The following is a 20,824-nucleotide window of genomic DNA, read 5'->3' on the forward strand; positions in this document are numbered from 1 at the left end:
AATCTGAAAAGACTTGACACAAGCATTTCTCCCTATCTCCTGTATTAAACCGTTTTTCCAAATTGAATTCATGTCAATCTTGTCAAACTTCTTAATCCTGATAGAATTTTAAATAGATAAAGAGTGCATCAACATAATCATTGGAACAAGAACTTGCTTGAACGATTCATTGAGCATCATTGACACTTCAAAGATCACTTCTCAAAACAACGTGTTTAGATGAATGATGGGAGGACAGACATGCAAGGCGGCGTCCTGGCCCCCATGATGGTCAGACCCGACCATTGCAAGTGTACATATCAGCAATCCGTGGTCAAGGAAAGCATCGACAGTTTAGGAAGTAGGCGGAACTGAACTCAGATTTAATGAGACTTTGGACACTAATGCAAACTTTATGGATTTTAAAATGATAATGAAATAATTATCAACTTCATCAGCTGATATTAATCACTCTTGTTGGCTCGAATGGAAGTGAGTAGGGATTCTCAATACTGGAGGGGACAAAAGCTTACCACTATCACAAATAAGAAGACATCAACTCTCAACCGAGAAAACATCAAAACGGAAAAAATAAAGAAACCTCAACGCGCAACTCCAGACGTGACTGTTCTTATAACTTTGATAAAATTATCCCGCTGAAGCATCAAGACGGCATTGTTCGAGGAAACACTGGAACTGACATTGAGATGCCAGTTGTTTGTTTATGTTTTGGATGACATGAGCGAAATCCCGGTCATGAGGGAGCCAGCATCCCACGCTGCCTAATTATAACGTACTGAATGAACCTATTCCTCCCTTAATGGTAAGGTATTTTTCTCAAATACTTTAAAGATAATTTCTGGGAAAGCACTTTTATCAAGTTCAAGTTTTATCTAGTGTATTAACAAATCTGTTTTATATGCTATGCTAAAGTGAGTAATAGTGTTGAACTTCCCATTCATACCGCATAGAAAATGTCTTAATTGGAATTTAAGTGTGGCTAAATAATAGTATCCGTATTATACACATACTACGTAGACAGAGACTGGACATACTGTTGGTCGTCAGATATTGAAAGCTGTTCTTATTGTTTCACAATTCTCTTATTACACAATTAATTACAGCGTAAACAAATTTTAGAAACGAATACCTCGGATTACGTGTCTCTAACCTTTAAAGGGTATAATGATTAAAAGGATACTATCGGTGAAACACATGGGTCCAAAGTTTCTAAATACAGGTAACGAGGTTCTAATTCGGTAGACGGATGTAACGGATATTAATGCAAAAACTTAATTGCAGTGTATGTTTTAAACTCAGTCCCGTAATGCCTATTCCCATTGTTATCATAACAGTAAAAGACGTGCTATTTACGAGACCTTAACAACACACTAGTGTGTTGTTAGTAGTGCGTGTTGTTAAGGTCTCATAAATAGCACGTCTTTTAGTTTTGTCAACAATCGGACAAATTAAGCTGAACTCTAATATATAAATACATGTATATGAGATATATTATTAATAACTTTGAGGTAACGCAGATAGCATGTGTCAACTACGTGCGAATAAGTATGGAAAACATTTGAATTACGATCCAAAGTCCATAATCATATATCATTATCATTATAAATAGCATATACATGTACCTCGTCGGCTCAGTGTGCAAATGTACACACGTGAATCTATTTCTAAATCAAACGCTGTTGTCCTTGAGAGCATGAAGGGCAAAAATGACAATTTAACTAAACAGAAAATTGGGAATACCATAAAAAAGAGAACTTGTCATTTTTGTGTCTTATCTCGTCTTTAAATCATAGCGCTGGTGTCATCAAAACGTTTTGTATTTTTAAAGAGACATTATCGAGAAAGTTGAGTGTTAAACACTTGCAAAATATGTAAGAGTGCATATGGCAGTGTACAATACACTTAAGTGACATTCCGTTGCATAAAACATGTATTTTAACAAGCATACTGACAAAAGCGATCAAGGCGACAACTTGTGATAACGGGAAGCTGATCACTACTACAGTGCTGTCATTCATACACTCCGTGACCTGCCGTTAATTCCCCTTTTGCCTTATCTACATGTAGTGGGGTCTGACTGGTGAACTACTGTACCGCTGGTCACCACGTAGCTTAGTCGGTATTAGCAGCCATATGGTGATCGGAGGTCCGGGATTCGAACACCGGTCTGTCCGCGTTACATTTTACTCTTCTACAATGTTGTTGATTTATGTGTTAACTTTTGTGATACATGTATTACTATTATAATACGGTTATGTTATATAACATAGTAGGTGATGTGCAAATCTTCAAGAATATATAGATTTATTACATACTTACTAATAAATACGGTTTTTTGTAAATGCGATACGACACAATTGCTCTAACCCATATCAGCCCTCGCCGTATCCCCCCCCAAACCCCGTATCACCCCCCGCCGTATCACACCCCAAACCCCGTATCAGCCCCAGCCGTATCACACCCCAAAACCCATATCAGCCCGCAAAACCCATATCACACCCCATTTGGAAAAAAAAAAAATCATTTTTCAATATTTCAAAAATGAAAATGAATCATATGATAGTAGTTTTTATTAGTAGGTATGTAATAAACAGAATAAAACACGCCTTTTTCCATATCAAACCCAGTATCAACCCTCGACCAATATCAGCCCGCGGGCCTTCGGCCCTTGGGCTGATATTGCAGTCTCGGGTTAATACTGGGTGTGATATGGAAAAGGGCATGTATTATTCTCTATATATCAATATTATTTTGTGTACTTTCTATATACAAATGTTAATTCCGACAATGAATCGGTGTATATCTATATCGAGTGTGTGCTGGTTCTAAATATAGCAGTTTCGGTTTTACTTATTCCGACATACATTGTCACGGTCTTGGCGTGTGGTGGACTTTGTACCTCCTGCTTCAATACCTATAAAAAGTTGACGTGCCTTCCAGAATGCAATATTTCAACCGAATACACGGAAGAGTGTGATGTTTATCAAAGCTCCTAACAAGTACACACAGTTGGTGAGTACATACACATATATATAATCTACGTCGTACAAATATATATATATATATATGTGTGTACAAATATATTTGTTTCACATGTACAGTTTAGATGAACATTTTACTACACTTGCTTGGTACATTTTGCTGTCCTACTGAAACCCCATTGTATCGCCAGCCCGTTATACCGCCAAAACACTGGACAAAATGTGACGGTATAACGGGGGACTACATGTACATGTATAGATATCAAAGGATGAGTGTCTATAAGGTCCTTTTTGGGCCCCGGTATATTCGGTTTTTGCCTTCCTTAATTTGTTCAAAGATGTCCTATTGTATAACATGCGCGAAAACGAAGGTAAAATTTGGGGGTACCAAAAGGGGTATAGTAAATCACAAAATATAATTTGCTGTTTTTAAAAATGAGCTTAAAAACCAAAAGAGTTATATTTCTGTATCTGTTTGAATCGTTTAAGTTAAACCATTTCATTGTTTTATCAACTGTTGTGCCTTTTTCCAATGTGTATGAGCTGATTGTACATAGAAGGCATTTTTGGATAAGCATCCAACTTGGGATAGATAATGGTTATTTAATGATATTTAATTTGTGAAAGTTTCATACTTATCAAACCATGCCCTTTTCCTTAAAAACAAAACGCCTTTTCTTTTGTTTTGGAATACACGGACTAAAATGTATCTCCTTGCTCAACCGCTCTCACCTACTCCCAACCCTTTCACCCACTCACTCCCACACTCATCACTTTCCCTACCACACTCGCTAACTCTTTCTCCAACATCCACTCTCCCACACTCCCTCTCTCTACAACACTCCCACACTCACTCTCTCACACTCACTCTCTCCCACACTCAATCTCTCCCACACTCACTCTCTCCCACACTCACTCTGTCCCACACTCACTCTCTCCCACACTCACTCACTCTCTCCCACACTCATTCACTCTCTCCAACACTCACTCACTCTCTCCCACACTCACACTCTCCAACACTCACTCACTCACTCTCTCCCACACTCACTCACTCTCTCCAACACTCACTCACTCTCTCCCACACTCACTCACTCACTCACTCAATCACTCTCTCCCACACTCACTATCCCACACTCACTCTCTCCCACACTCACTCATTCTCTCCAACAATCACCCACTCACTCTCTCCCACACTCACTCTCTCCCACACTCACTCTGTCCCACACTCACTCTGTCCCACACTCGCTCTCTCCCACACTCACTCTCTCCCACACTCACTCACTCCCACACTCACTCTCTCCCTCACCCACTCATTCTCTCCCACATTCACTCACTCACTCTCTCTCAAACTCACTCACTCATTCTCTCTCTCTCTCCTAAACTCACTCTCTCCCACACTCACTCTCTCCCTCATTCACTTTCTCCCACACTCACTCATTCTCTCCCACACTCACTCACTCACTCTCTCCCACACTCATTCTCTCCCACACTCACACTCTCCCATACTCACTCTCTCCTACAATCACTTTCTCCTACAATCGCTCTCTCCCACACTCACTCATTCTCTCCCACACTCACACACTCACTCTCTCCCACACTAACTCTCTCCCACACTAACTATCTCCCACACTTACTCTCTCCTACACTCACTCTCTCCCATACTGACTCTCTCCCACACTCACTCTCTCCAATACTCACTCACTCTCTCCCACACTCACACTCTCCCACACTCACTCACTCACTCTCTCCCACACTCACTCACTCTCTCCAACACTCACTCACTCTCTCCCACACTGACTCACTCACTCACTCAATCAATCACTCTCTCCCACACTCACTATCCCACACTCACTCACTCCAACACTCACTCATTCTCTCCAACAATCACCCACTCACTCTCTCCCACACTCACTCTCTCCAACATCACTCTCTCCCACACTCACTCTGTCCCACACTCGCTCTCTCCTACACTCACACACTCTCTCCCACACTCTCTCTCTCCCATACTCACTCTCTCACACACTCACACTCTCCCACACTCACTCATTCTCTCCCACACTCACTCTCTCCCACATTCACTATCTCCAACACTCACTCATTCTCTCCACACTCACTCTCTCCTTCACTCACACTCTCCCACACTCACTCCCACACTCCCTTTTCCACACTCACACTCTTTTCCACACTCACTCCCTCTCTCCGACACTCCCTTTCCCACACTCGTTCTCTCCCATACTTACTCTCTCCACCACTAACTCTCTCGGCAACACTCACCCACACTCACTTACTCTCACACACTGTCACACTCACTCTCTCTCACTCCCACACACACTCGACTCACTCTCTATCTCTCCCACACTAACTCTCCCCACTCACTCTCTCCACCACTCACTCTCTCGCCCACACTCAATCCCACATTCACTCACTCATTCTCTCCCGCACACACTCCACTCACTCTCTCCCACACTCACTCACTCTCTCCCACACTCTCTCTCACACTCACTCACACTCACCACCATTTACTCTCTCGCCCACACTCACTCCCACACTCACTCTCGCACACACTCATTCACTCACTCTCTACCTTACTCACTCTTTCCCACACTCACTAATTCTCTCCCACACTCATTCTATCCCACACTCACTCTCTCCCACATTCACTCACTCACTCACACACTCCCTCATTCACTCCCACACTCACTCTCTCCCTCTCTCCCTCTCTCCCACACTTACACACTCCCACTCTCTTCCACTCTCTCCCAAACTCACTCACTCTCTCCCACACCCACTCTCTCCCACACTGACTCCCTCTGCCACACTCACTATCTCCAACACCAATTCCACTCACTCTCTATCCCTCACTTACACCAACTCTCATAAACACTTCCTCTATCCCTCACACTTACTCTCCTACCCTAACGACAAAAAGTATGCTTAAAGGCCAATCAGGGGTTAGGGGAGCTTTGATTACACATCAGCGCAGAGTTGGGCAATTTTGTGTTTGAAACAACAACAGCTACGCTAGGAAATCGCACAGTTTTTATATCAAATAAAAAACATTTATGCCGGTGAGCAGTTTTTATAACATTAAATATAACACTACAACAATATTCTTACTCTCGATCATTTTAAAGGGAGACATTTAAGCGCGTTCTGAACAATTGCATATAAATTATGCTTTAAAATGAGAAAGAAAACATTAAAATATGATATATTTTGAATAATTCCAAGCTGAGTAAGATGGTAGGTAACTCTTTATTATTTAATTCTATATCAGGTAGACCAATTACAGTTAATCCCTTACGACTACTGCTAATAATCCCTGTAACTATCGCTACCAGTATTGATTACTACTCAGATCAACGGTCTACCGACTATCTCCCAATTATAAAATGCATTATTTTATTGATGAATATCGCTTTATAGACTGCATAGTCTATGTGTAAATGGAATGTGAGTCCCCATCCCTCTTCACTTCAACACCACCAATATTTGCATTGGGGTTCAATCTATCCATCGTGTCTTTGAAACAGTTGATATATCAACAGTTTAACCCTATAATGATGAATAATGAAAAGAGAGGCATGAATACACATTGGGATCTTTGAATCATTTGGTTAAAAAGCGTGTAGATCTAGCTCCCCTGGGGGCTGAGGTGATATCCCAAAAAGGGGAAGCTGGGTGATAAATATTAGAAAGCCTACTCCTCTAGATCACTCTGATGCATTACTGGGATGAGGAATGCCGTTTAAGGACTGTCGTAAAATGTGTACTGTGTTTAATATGTAATAATATTTGTCTCACCTAGAGTATATATATAATTACCACAGGGGACTGTAGCATGATCATTGCCTCCCCTAGAGTATATATATATAACTACCACATGGGACAGTATCAAGATCTTTGCCTCCCCTAGAGTATATAATTAACTGTTACAGGGACTTTAGCACGATCATTGCCTCCCCTAGAGTATATATATATAATTACCACATGGGCCTGTAGCACGATATTTCTCTCCCCTAGAGTATATACTTAATTACCACAGGGAACAGTAGCACGATATTTGCCTCCCGTAGAGTATACATATATAGCTACCACAGGGGACTGTAGCACGATCATTGCCTCTCCTAGAGTATATATATAACTATCACAGGGGACTGTAGCACGATCATTGCCTCCCCTAGAGTATATATATAATTACCACATGGGCCTGTAGCACGATATTTGCCTCCCCTAGAGTATATATATAACTACCACAGGGGACAGTAGCAAGAGCTTTGCCTCCCCTAGAGTATATATACACCACAGGGGATTGTAGCACGATATTTGCCTCCCGTAGAGTATATATATAACCATCACAGGGGACTGTAGCACGACCATTGCAACTCCTAGAGTATAATATATATACCACATGGACAATTCGCACGATATTTGCCTCCCGTAGAGTATATACCACAGGGGAATGTAGCACGATATTTGCCTCCCGTAGAGTATATATATAACTACCACATGGGACTGTAGCACGACCATTGCCTCTCCTAGAGTATATATATAACTATCACAGGGGACTGTAGCACGATCATTGCCTCCCCTAGAGTAGATATATATAACTATCACAGGGGACAGTATCAAGATCTTTGCCTCCCCTAGAGTATATAATTAACTGTTACAGGGGACTGTAGCACGATCATTGCCTCCCCTAGAGTATATATATATAACTACCACATGGGACAGTATCAAGATCTTTGCCTCCCCTAGAGTATATAATTAACTGTTACAGGGGACTGTAGCACGTTCATTGCCTCCCCTAGAGTATATATATATAACTACCACATGGGACAGTATCAAGATCTTTGCCTCCCCTAGAGTATATAATTAACTGTTACAGGGGACTGTAGCACGATCATTGCCTCCCCTAGAGTATATATATATAACTACCACATGGGACAGTATCAAGATCTTTGCCTCCCCTAGAGTATACACCACAGGGGATTGTAGCACGATATACATGTACATGTACTTTGCCTCCCCTAGAGTATACACCACAGGGGATTGTAGCACGATATTTGCCTCTCGTAGAGTATATATATAACCATCACAGGGGACTGTAGCACGACCATTGCAACTCCTAGAGTATAATATATATACCACATGGACAAGTCGCACGATATTTGCCTCCCGTAGAGTATATATATACCACAGGGGAATGTAGCACGATATTTGCCTCCCGTAGAGTATATATATAACTATCCCAGGGGACTGTAGCACGACCATTGCCTCTCCTAGAGTATATATATAACTACCACAGGGGATAGCAGCACGATCTTTGCCTCCCCCAGAGTATATATATAACTACCACAGGGGGTAGTAGCACGATATTTGCCTCCCCTTTAGTACATGTATATATATATAACTACCATAGGGAATAGTAGCACGACCATTGGCTCCCCTAGAGTAGATATATATAACTACCACAGGGGATAGAAGCACGATCTTTGCCTCTTCTAGAGTATATATATAACTACCAAAGGGGATAGTAGCACGATCTTTGCCTCCCCTTGAGTACATGTATATATATAACTTCCACAGGGGATAGTAGCAAGATATTTGCCTCCCCTAGAGTATATATATAGCTACCACAGGGGACTGTAGCACGACCATTGCCTCTCCTACAGTATATATATAACTACCACAGGGGATAGTAGCACGATCTTTGCCTCCCCTAGAGTATATATATAACTACCACAGGGGATAGAAGTACGATCTTTGCCTCCCCTAGAGTATATATATAACTACCACAGGGGATAGTAGCACGATCTTTGCCTCTTCTAGAGTATATATATAACTACCACAGGGGACAGTAGCACGATCTTTGCCTCCCCTTTAGTACATGTATATATATAACTACCACAGGGGATAGTAGCACGATCTTTGCCTCCCCTAGAGTATATATATAGCTACCACAGGGGATAGTAGCACGGTCTTTGCCTAACCTAGAGTATATATATAATTACCACAGGGGATAGTAGCACGATCTTTGCCTCCCCTAGAGTATATATATAACTACCACAGGGGACAGTAGCAAGCTCTTTGCCTCCCCTAAAGTATATATATAACTACCACAGGGGATAGCAGCACGATCTTTGCCTCCCCTAGAGTATATATATAACTACCACAGGGGATAGTAGCACGATCTTTGCCTAACCTAGAGTATATATATAATTACCACAGGGGACAGTCGCACGTTATTTGCCTCTAATATCAAATATTTACAACAAATTTAAAAAAAGAAAGTATTTCTTACCTAAAAGAAGTATCAACAGCGATGTTTGTAAATAAATGTTTGAGAGTTCCAGTGTCTTGGAAAATGTTATGTTTTGGGGCAGTGCCCGAATGTTGAGTTTTTTATAAACAGTTCGGAGTGGGGACGACAAATGAATAATGGATGATCGAGAGTTGTGTTCATGAGCCATTTTACATTACTTCATTGTGAGAAATTGCGGGGTAAGGTTATTTAATGCTATTTACTTTTATACAGCTCTCTGAAATTTTATTGAATTACTATTTCGATAATTCAATGAGCTATTTATTATTTCTCTCCATATTTTACCATAATTTTGACCATATTTACCCGTTTTCAAGAACGCCGCTCGTTGTTTATTGCGTCTTACTCTTTTCTTTTTATCAGTAAATGTATATTTGCATGAAAAATTAACACAATTACAAAAAGCAATATTGATATAATATGTGTTATATATCTCAATCAACAGAAAATAAATATGTCGATAGGGGTAAATCAGGACTTATTATGAACAAACAAAATATTAACACGGAACCCTTAAAAGTAGAACAGGAGGAAGACCAGGTATTCCGGAAGGGTAAACGTCCCCTGCTTCCATCAACGACACCCGCCATGCAAATCTAGGTCAAATCACAGGTTTCTGCTTCAAAAATGTGTACACGTAAATTTATTTATTATATCTTCCCCGTTTTCACGGAAACATGATTCCCTGTTTCTCTTCGATTGATCATGTTTCACGAGGAATTTCGGAATCTTAAGTGCACTATCATCGACGACCATTTCCGTCGGAGCAAATGCTGTACTGAAAGTAATATTTTGTTTGACATGTAGAGACCAAAATATCAATTTGCGTGAAATCAATGTCTAAAAACACTGCATCACCATGCCATGCCCACAATCCTTGAGCAAGGAAATGCCCTTAAGTCCGTGTATTCCAAAACAAAAGTAAACGTGTTTTTTAAGTAAAAAGGCATTATGGGATAAGTATGAAACTTTTACCGCTTAAATATCATCTTATAAAAAAATACCCATGCCAAGTTGCATGCTTATCTTAAAATGCCTTCTATGTACAATCAGCGCATAAACATTGGAAATTGGCACAACAGTTGATTAAACAATGAACTGGGTAACTTAAACGATTCAAACAGATACTTTCCATGAAGCTAGGAGACTTAAAATTACCAGCAAATCAATCTTCCTATATTAAACTGATCAGTTTACTGTAGTTGTGGTGGCAAATGCCATTTTTTGTTTGTAAGTTAACTTTGATAAGTAAGGAAACAAATCAGGACCTGGAACTCACTTTAACCACAGGTACTGAACACATATTATATACTATACGATATTAACTATCACTATCATATACCTATACATGTAGCATATAAAGGGCGTCATGCACCTTTTAATTCACTTAAGATAGAGAGGTATTTGAAATTGTCAAGTATGAGATGTGTCCAGAAGCCATAACTCAGTATAAAACAAAAGGAAAGTGTGTAGTCAATATGCATTTTATATCAGTGTACTCAAATGAGTAAAGTTGTAAATTTCAACTCAAAATCTAAATTAGAAAGGACATGATTGAGAAAACAAAACACTTTTCATTTGGAAAATACCTAAAAGAACCCCCTGACTTAATCAAGTTGTTTATAAACGATCTTTAAGTAACGATTGCATTTTTGCTATTTTGCATTCTTTTATATATGCCTGTTTAGTTTACACATGTTTTCAAAAACAGAAATGGTACGTTTTTGGTTTTTAAGCTCATTTTGAAAACAACAAATTATATTTGTGATTTACCCTACCCCTTTTGGTACCCCCAAAAACTCACTTTCGGTCAAACTTTTACCTTAGTTTTCGCGCATGTTATACAATAGGAAATCTTTGAACAAATTAAGGAGGGCAAAACCGAATATACCGGGGCCCAAACAGTGCCTTATAGACACCAATCCTTTATATATGACCTAGCTCAAAACACACGAATTCACATCCCTTTTACTTTTAATGAACCTGTTATATCCTTTTATATACATGTAAATATATATATGGGGCGAAGAAGTAATTCCAACATTGTGGACAAGTTTAGGTTGTCAAATTTTCGGAGCGATCCGCTCCTTTTTCAAGACACAGTGAAACAGAGCAGTAACATGTACATATTCATCATATTACAAGAAGATAGAACTGATATACTATAATTGAAAATATAGCTATTATATAAAAATTAATAGTCCCCTCGGCTAAAGACAGCCGAAGGCAGCAATTAAGCTGAGAGCATCGCGGACAAGGAACGCTGATGTAGAGGACCTATTCTTGCGCAAGATGCACTATCACATAAAGTGAGTCAACGAGAGATATCAAAAACGTGGAACATGTGCATGTGGAAATCTGGCCCGGTAAATGTGAAAAATCTCAATTTGCTACGGAATGTCTCATTAGTCGCCTCTCAATGCTGCGGTGGATCTAACAGTCACAGCAGGGGGTCCACACTTAGTCGCCTCTTTTGGTTTGCCTCCATTAGGATCCAGTGTTATATGGGATTTTACCGTCTATATTACTTCTTTGACCCATATATATATATATATATATATACATACTGTTTACAATCTTGTTTCAGATTGTGCAATGACGTCACTAATTGAGTGTAGAGTTTCGTGTTTGTTTGTGTTTGAGCGTTACGTTTCCTTTATACGTGTTTGTCGATTATATGAATCCATTAGAACATATCATCGGGGCAATTTTCCCCATTGAAGTAAACATTAAAAACGTTTGTAAGGGAAGATTTTTAAAATCGGTTTTGGTTCTGTGTTATTCATTGTCTTTGTAATTACAACCAGGTCAGAGTCGCTTTTGTTAACTATATTATCATTTTTGACTAAAAACGTTCCGATTGCTTCCTGAATTCTTGAGCTGATATTAGATGAAAAACAATTCCTAGTATCAATAAATACGTATATGCCAGAACCAATCAAACGTAAATTTTCCTTCATATAATCTATAAATCATAATCGTTTGAAAGGGTGTTATGGCTTTAACATATTATAGATATTATGACAAATAATATAACGATCCATATTTTTTAAAGAATGGCTTAAATAACTGTAGTTTTATAATGTGATTTTTATTTACTCATATTTCTTTTTTATTCATTGTTTTTTTGGGGGTTATTCTTTTATTTATTTTTTATTTTTATATATTCTTCATTTATTTTATCATTTATCTGCTGACGAGGGGAATAAATTATGCGTTCTCTTTTATTCTGAATATGAAGAAATCATGTAACTGTATAGTCTCCATTAAGTAACTGTTGTTCGATGCACGTGAATATTACCAACAATTTGTTTACTTAAGTTATAAGGAGGAGGTACTCAGTTAGCTCGGCTAGAAGCAAACTCAAAGTTTGTGTTGTGCCGTTTGTTCTAGTAAACAACCAATTAAAATTGGGTGTTATTTCGTAAAACACTCATACGTTTGACGATAAATAGGAAATTATATATGTAATTGAATAATCTAGAGACAGTCTAACACCATATCTGACGGTAAATTTACAGACTAAATAGAAGCCGCACTTAATAGTTTAGCGAACCTTCAAAAACAAGAACAATAATAAATCATTATAAAAATACATGAAACGTATCATGAGCTCGCCGAGTGCCGTATTAGTGATAGGCGAGTGTTGTCCTTGTCTCCCTAATTAATATAATAGACCATGCCAAGAACCCGTAGAGGCTGTTCTACTTCAATATAACAGGGTTAAAGTGACGTAATTTCATGGAATGTTTTAAAAAGAAGCTTCTATTCATAAAAATTAAAGATCGGTCATTTATCTTCCTTGTTTTTATGATGTATTGTTAAAATTAAGCGGGTTTGAGAGACCAGCCTTTCGTAGGTGATATTAACTAAGGGTATATCTCTTCCTATTTTAGGTGGATATTTAATTTCGGAAAGCAACCAGCAGTAATTGCTTCATAATGGGTATGTATTCATTTAATTACATAACATACCTGATGATACAAATGTTTCTTTTAAATTTGTGAATAATGTCGTATATTTTGTTTCCTTTATTGTATCGTTTGTTAAAATATGGTTGTGGAATGGGATGTGAAATACCAGGAAGCATTAACATCAGCCATATTGAATTTGATTATGTGCCTAAAAATTAGTTAAATGCAATAATCCTATTGTAGCATGTACAAATTTCCAAATCCTTTTTCTCACTTTTGTGATAATCCACAATGTCTATGTAAATTGTATGCACTATAAAATCAAATATCATTATAGTAAGTGGAATGAACGAAAGCATGATGGTTTTCTATTGATGGCGGTCCCTCAACCTAACTTTTACATTTTAATCAATATGGGTATGACATTAACATAATTAATTTAAAATCAATACATTTATACTAAGCTTTAAAATAACACAACAGTAACATAACACTTTATCCGCAATATTGTAGGGAAGCAAGAAAATTAGTTTCCCAAAAGAGATTGATAACGTTTCACTTGGGCGATATGATGCGAGACTTATATATTTGTTATGCTAGACTTACTTATTACACAGGTTGCCTCAAATTTAACTACATTTGTACACTAAAACAATCTATGTATATATATGACACTAAATGTAGTTTGTGCTAGAAAATTTTGGTAAGTTTATTTAACACTGTATTATAATATCCGTTACTCTACTAAACTCCTTATGTGAGAGTAATTATTATGATATAAGTTATTTACAAATTGTACTTTTTCTACACTGCAAGTTAATTTATACCTGTAGGGGTATCTATCTTTCAGAAGACGTAGACTTTTGGCGACTAGCTACATTTTTCTTCATATTTCTCCTCATTGGTGTGATACTGACCTGGCTGTGCTTTTGGACTCAAAATAAAAACAGGAGGAACAAATTACTTCTGTAAGTACTACATGCATATGTAACACCACATAAAAGCGGTTAGGATTTGGTTGATGTTTAACTCATTCACCCCAAAAGTTTCATAATGAACTATTCCAACCTTGGAATTGGAAGAGTTCAAATGTTTTACACGTTTTAGGGGTTTAGTATATATATATATCATAATTGAGTAGCATTTTTAATTGATCCAAACCCCTAAAATGAGTACAATAACTTTGAGCACCTTAATTTAGATGTAACAAAATATCAGGTCCCTGTGGACCAGAGTAGTATTCTGGCAATCGAAACAGTCGTATATTTCCGTGAAAGGCAAACATAGTTGAGAAATGTCTTCACTTTCTTTCTATACCTTTCTTTTACTCTCTTCCTTTTAGCCATCCATTGACTTCAATCTGTTCAAGTACATTTTGGTTTTGGTATAACCTCGATCTCAATTGAGTTCGTATTTCGTCCTGGTGACTTTTATATGATTACCATCACTAGGTCTTGCATGTATTTCTGTATTCATCCGTAATATTATCACGCGAATAATTATTAACTACGATTTAATTTCAGTCGAAAACCCGAAAGTGACAAACTTGAGATGCCAGATGTAATAATAATTGCTTGAAGTGACTTCAAAAAATAGCTTGAGGGTAAGTCCACCACCACCACACCACCAACAACAACACCAACACCACCGCCAACAACACCACCACCACCACACCACCACCATCATCGTTATCAATATCATCATCCCCACCACCAACAACAACACCAACAACAACAACAACAACAACAACAACAACAACAACAACAACATAGCCATCACCACCACCACCAACAACAACAACAACAACAACAACACCAACAACACCACCAACATAGCCATCACCACCACCAACAACAACAACAACAACAACAACAACAACAACACCACAAACAAACACCATCACCAACAACACAAACAACACCAACAACACCAACAACACCGCCACCAACAACAACACCACCACCACACCACATCCATCATCGTTATCAATATTATCATCCCCACCACCACCAAACCAACAACAGCACCACCAACAACACCAACACCACCACCACCACCACCACCACCACCACCACCATAGCCATCACCAACAACACCAACAACACCACCACCAACAACAACAACAACAAAAACAACACCAAAACACCAACACCAACACCACCAACACCACCAAAACACTGCCAGCAACACCACCACCAACACCACCACAAACAACAACAACAACAACACAAACAACAACAACACAAACAACAACAACAACAACAACAACAACACAAACGACACCAACACCACAAACAACACCACCGCCACCAACAACATCAACAACACCATCAACAACACCAACAACAACAACAACAACAACACACCACCACCATCATCGTTATCAATATCATCATCCCCACCACCACCAAACCAACAACACCACCAACAACACCACCACCAACAACAACAACAACAACAACAAAACACCGCCACCAACACCACCAAAACACTGCCACCAACACCATCACCACAAACAACAACACCAACAACAACACCACCAACAACAACACCAACAACAACACCATCAACACTAACACCAACAACACCACCGCAACCAACACCAACACCACGTACACTTACACCACCAACACCACCAACACCACCACCACCATCACCACCACCACCAACAACACCGCCACCAACAAGAACACTAACACCAACAACACCACCGCCACCAACAACAACAACACCAACAACAACAACAACACCACAAACAACACTACAAACACCACCGCCATCAACACAACCACCACCACCACTACCAACACCAACAACACCACCGCCACTACAAACAACAACACCAACGACACCAACAACACCGACAACACCACCACCACCACCACAACCAAAATCAACAACAACAACAACAACAACACCACAATCAACAACAACAACAACATTACAATCACCACCAACAACACCAACTCCACAACCAACAACAACAACAACAACAACACCAACAAAAACAACAACACCACCACAATTAACACCACCACCACCAACAACAACAACAACACCACAACCAAAAACAACAACAACACCACAATCAACACCAACAACAACAACAACACAATCAACACCAACAACACCAACTTCAGAACCACCACCACCACCAACAACAACACCACCACAATCAACACCACCACCACCAACAACAACAACACCAACTCCATCACCAACAACAACAACAACAACAATAACAACCACCAACACCACCACCACCGTGGACCACTACCATCAACAACACTAACACCAACAACAACAACAACAACAACACACCACCACGATAATCGTTATCAATAACATCATCCTCACCACCAACAACACCGCCACCACCAACAACAACAACACCACAAACGACACCACCAATAACACCACCACCAACAACACCACCAACAACATCAACAACACCACCAACAACATCAACAACACCATCATCGTTAGTACAGAGTATTATCATCATCATCAACATCAACAACAGCAACAACAACATCATCAAATATTGTATAAGAAATGTGATATCTTCATCATTTTAAAAGCCGACACCAGTTAACATCAGTAATATTTTAAAGTAGTGCCAAACTAGTTTTTATTCAACATTCTTTTGCCAACATATTCCACATACATGTATCCATATTAGCGTTATCCTAGTTTTCCCTCGAAACGGTTTCAAACTATAATATTTCAACACATTGTAAGATTTGAAGACAAACATGTGACATTTCATGTTTCAGTGTTAATAAGCGGAAATGCCTTTGTAAATCTGCAAGTTCTTTGGATAAACACTACAGTAAAATACTTTCAAACGTATATGTGCTTACTTGGACATTCAATACAATTTCCACACACATTATTGCGGTACAATATTTGTTTGCGAGTACAGTTATATCTGAGTTTAAATTTGGATTTGCTGTATCATTGCAGCAGGGATATATTGATTTGAGCCTCCCCGCTCCAACGCCCAAACTGTAACTAAGCATACGAAAGGGTTTTTTCCGACATGACTATAGCTTTGATAAATCTTTTCTAAAAGAAAATCATAACAGCGGGACTTTCATGAAAAAATATTATAGATGATGAAATATAAATCAAAATCATATGCAACATTTTTTAACATTCAGAGGGGCTAGACCAGGATTGGAAACCGTCATTCAGCTGTTCAGGAATTAAACTATCACAAACCGACTGAGCTTCCTGCTCAACATAAGTGTCCTTGCCCAGCTGTGCTACATTTATATCCTTAAGGATACGAAAAACCACAGTGCAGTGGGACAGGGAAGCTTAGGGAAGTGTAACTACCTGAAATCTAAAGCTCAAATCCCAGATTAGCACATTTGGATTTTTATACTCAAAACGCTGAATCCTACAATGTATGTTTTTTTCTCCTTTAGAAATGATTTATCAAAGCAGTAGTCATGTAGGAATTATTTTTCCCGTGCTTAGGTACAGTGGTGTTTGGCAGCAGTACGTGGATCCTTAGTAAGATGTTCGTTGGTTCAATAGGGGTAGCATTAAAATATGTTCTATAGTCAGATTGTTGATTTAATTTAATTGTTCTTTGTATTGTAGTATTGATTTAGTTCTCTGTCTTTCAGGTGTGAAGAAAAGGAGGCTGCAGTAGCAGTTATCAACATCCAATTTACATGTACCAGTGGGGATAATTGACTTCGAACTTTAAAATCACTTTGACATTAAGACCTGTTATTTGCCAAATGCGTGTATATTGAAGTACATGTATAAAACAAGCTTACAGAATGTCACATACATTTTAAATGTGATTTTAAAACTATTAGTTAGATGGCGCACTTTAGCATTTGAATACATGATGATAAGCATTTTTTTTTTAATTTCAACTTCATCTTTTGAATAACACTCATATTCGAATATTGTTGAGCTTGTACATTAGCTTACCCCTACAGGTGGGGATTGTGAAAAGTATAAACCTGCTGTTTCCCACAAGGCTTGCTTGATATAGTACCTCACTTGAATATTAATGTTCGCCCATGTGAGGAAGTCTAATAGAATCTATCACTCCTGTGTGATGTAGACAGAGATATCTCAACCAGAGGGCGAGATATTTTTTTAGGTTTAAAGCCGAGTGCTGAACCTAAAAAATATCTCATCCCGAGGGTTGAGATATCTCTGTCTACATCACACAGGAGTGATTGATTATTTTTCTCCCACATTTTCATACCGTAAAAAATACCTTCACTGCGAAGTTGTATTTTTTGACCCCAATGCACCGAACTATCATCAATTGAATTCATCAACAATTCTTCCCTTTTCACCATGTTTTCCTACTTCAACACACTGCCTGTTTTGAACTATCGGAATGCTGAGCTTGCCATGTTTTGTTTACATGTATATAATACATGTGTGTACAATTGATGATGAAATCGGTTTTGCTAAAAGTGCACAGGGTCACATGTCATGTTGAAAGAAGTGCTTTGTCTGTGACGTAATAGCGCGTGTCAGCTGTCTTGAAGACAGGTTTATCTTTTCCCTACCAAAAACGGGAATGTACCTGTGAAGTGTGGGAGAAAATGGGTGCTGTACCCATGTCGGGAAATACCAAAGTCCTCAAATGGAAGTTTTTATTCCCTGCTTAATGTTCAGCAATTAGGAATGCCAACAACTGGTTCACCCGTGGTCAGTATAATGTGACAGGGCGGAATGCTGTGCTGGGTGCCTTCGGCATGATATTTCAGTGAGATAACACGATAAAGTCGGCATCATATCCGCGCTATCGTAATGAGGCAGCACATATACACACATACACAAATGCACACATGTATTACAAACATGGAGCACGTCCTTAAATGACATTGAAAGAACGTTTAACCACACAAAACCAATCAAACAATTGGACTTCAATTGCTGTGCTAATTAAAACTCGAGTGACGTTGCCATAAATTACCATCACGAGAATTCAGCATGACACATGCACCTGGTAAAGATGATTAAGTTAACACGCGGTCACATAGTGTTTATACATTACTCTTTGTAAATATTCTGTTTCAAAAGTACAATTTAAGTGTGAAATAACAATTCTTTCTGTTTACATGAATAATGTATTAGAGATATACATCATGCTGCTGTGATGATAACGAACAAGTGTTTGCATTGAGAGTCATTTGTAACATGCATGGTTAGTGAAACGTAGGCAATATTTATTGTATAGTATGATCAAAATGATTCGTTATTACGAAACATATCTCCAATACGCATTTTATCTCGAAATCCTATTAAGCGATGATTTGGTTATATTTCCATTACTTTAATTTGAATGTAATTAATATCGTTTCATTATCTTGAATTTTGTTACTGACCTTTGCCTCGTGTTTGGTAAATTAAGAGTAGTTCCCCTATAATCTCAACCCCAAGGGGGTGAACGCTTTTTTAATCCAACACGGTTGTCCCACATGAGACAGGCGTAGATAGAAAACATATCATCCCATGTTATAAAATTTCCAAATGATAAAATGTTATATTATTATGTATGCACATATCACTTTTTAAGATACTATGTTCGCCGTAATTAGCGACCCTCCCCTATACCCCTCCCCTTTTCCGGGAGGAATTGTAATAATATATAACCATTTCCACCTCCCAAGACTGATCAGGCTCGGTCAGTGAGCTACAGTACTTCCGCTTTAAAGCAGAAATTAATGTCTAGTGACCATGGCTGCATTTCATGTAAAGCGATGAAACATATTGTCCTTCTATTGTACTTTAGCAACGGTAATATTTGCACAGCTTGTTCTATCATAATTCACATTTTTTGTTATCCTAATAAGCGCCCTCATTTAAGTTGATTTTAAGCGCCCTGTGCGCTAATTATCGGTACGGCAAATACGGTAAACGCTGTCATTTAAAAATGTTATGAATAGTTTTTTATGACGTGTAATTGAATTGCATCATCAATGGTTGTTGCATCAACAGTTTATCCCACTTTTTTACCCCGTTCCTGGAATCGTTCCGAAAAAATTATTGGTAATGTATATGGGAATATTTCTTTATTAACGACAGCTATCAAAAGCTAAACTGTACCACCACTTCCCTTTTTCTCGGAGACTGTAATATAAGCGCTGTTCTTTCAAGTTTTTTTTATATTAAATTGGATAAACTGTACGGTGACATGATTAAACCACAAATTCATACTGTTGTCGATAGGGTAATATGGGTTATCAGAGTATTCTAGTTTAGAATTTTGTTGAGCAGACGACTTTAGTGTTTTGTAAAACATATCCATAAATTGTACGAATGTGTTTTGTGGTGTGAATGTGGGTCCTAGTTTAGTGTACAGTGGGTATGTGTGAGTTATTGAGGTGCTCATAAAATATGATATTATTGTATTACTTGCTTCCATGGATATTTATCCCTCTCTCTCAATTGAACCATAATATCCACTCTCTCTAAGAGGCAGATTCTATACGTCATACGTTAATAATGATGAGGATGTATGTATTATAACTACAGACTATTATCCCCCCTCTCCCCCCTCTCCCTTCCCCCTCCCCCCTTTTCTCTCTCTGTCTCTCTCTTATAATTTCAATTTATAA

General features: G+C 38.5%; 1 long non-coding RNA gene across 1 annotated transcript; it reads left to right on the top strand.

Moving 5' to 3' along the window:
• Positions 1-2,849: 2,849 nt before the first annotated feature.
• On the top strand, positions 2,850-18,929 carry LOC110443899. The gene is made up of 5 exons (XR_002462156.1): positions 2,850-3,012; positions 13,203-13,251; positions 14,071-14,188; positions 14,744-14,823; positions 17,858-18,929. It is a non-coding gene; the product is annotated as an uncharacterized LOC110443899 (long non-coding RNA).
• The last annotated feature ends 1,895 nt before the right edge of the window (positions 18,930-20,824 follow it).

This window comes from Mizuhopecten yessoensis, unplaced genomic scaffold (genome assembly GCF_002113885.1).
Source record: "Mizuhopecten yessoensis strain PY_sf001 unplaced genomic scaffold, ASM211388v2 scaffold716361, whole genome shotgun sequence".
Taxonomy (NCBI): Eukaryota; Metazoa; Mollusca; class Bivalvia; order Pectinida; family Pectinidae; genus Mizuhopecten; species Mizuhopecten yessoensis.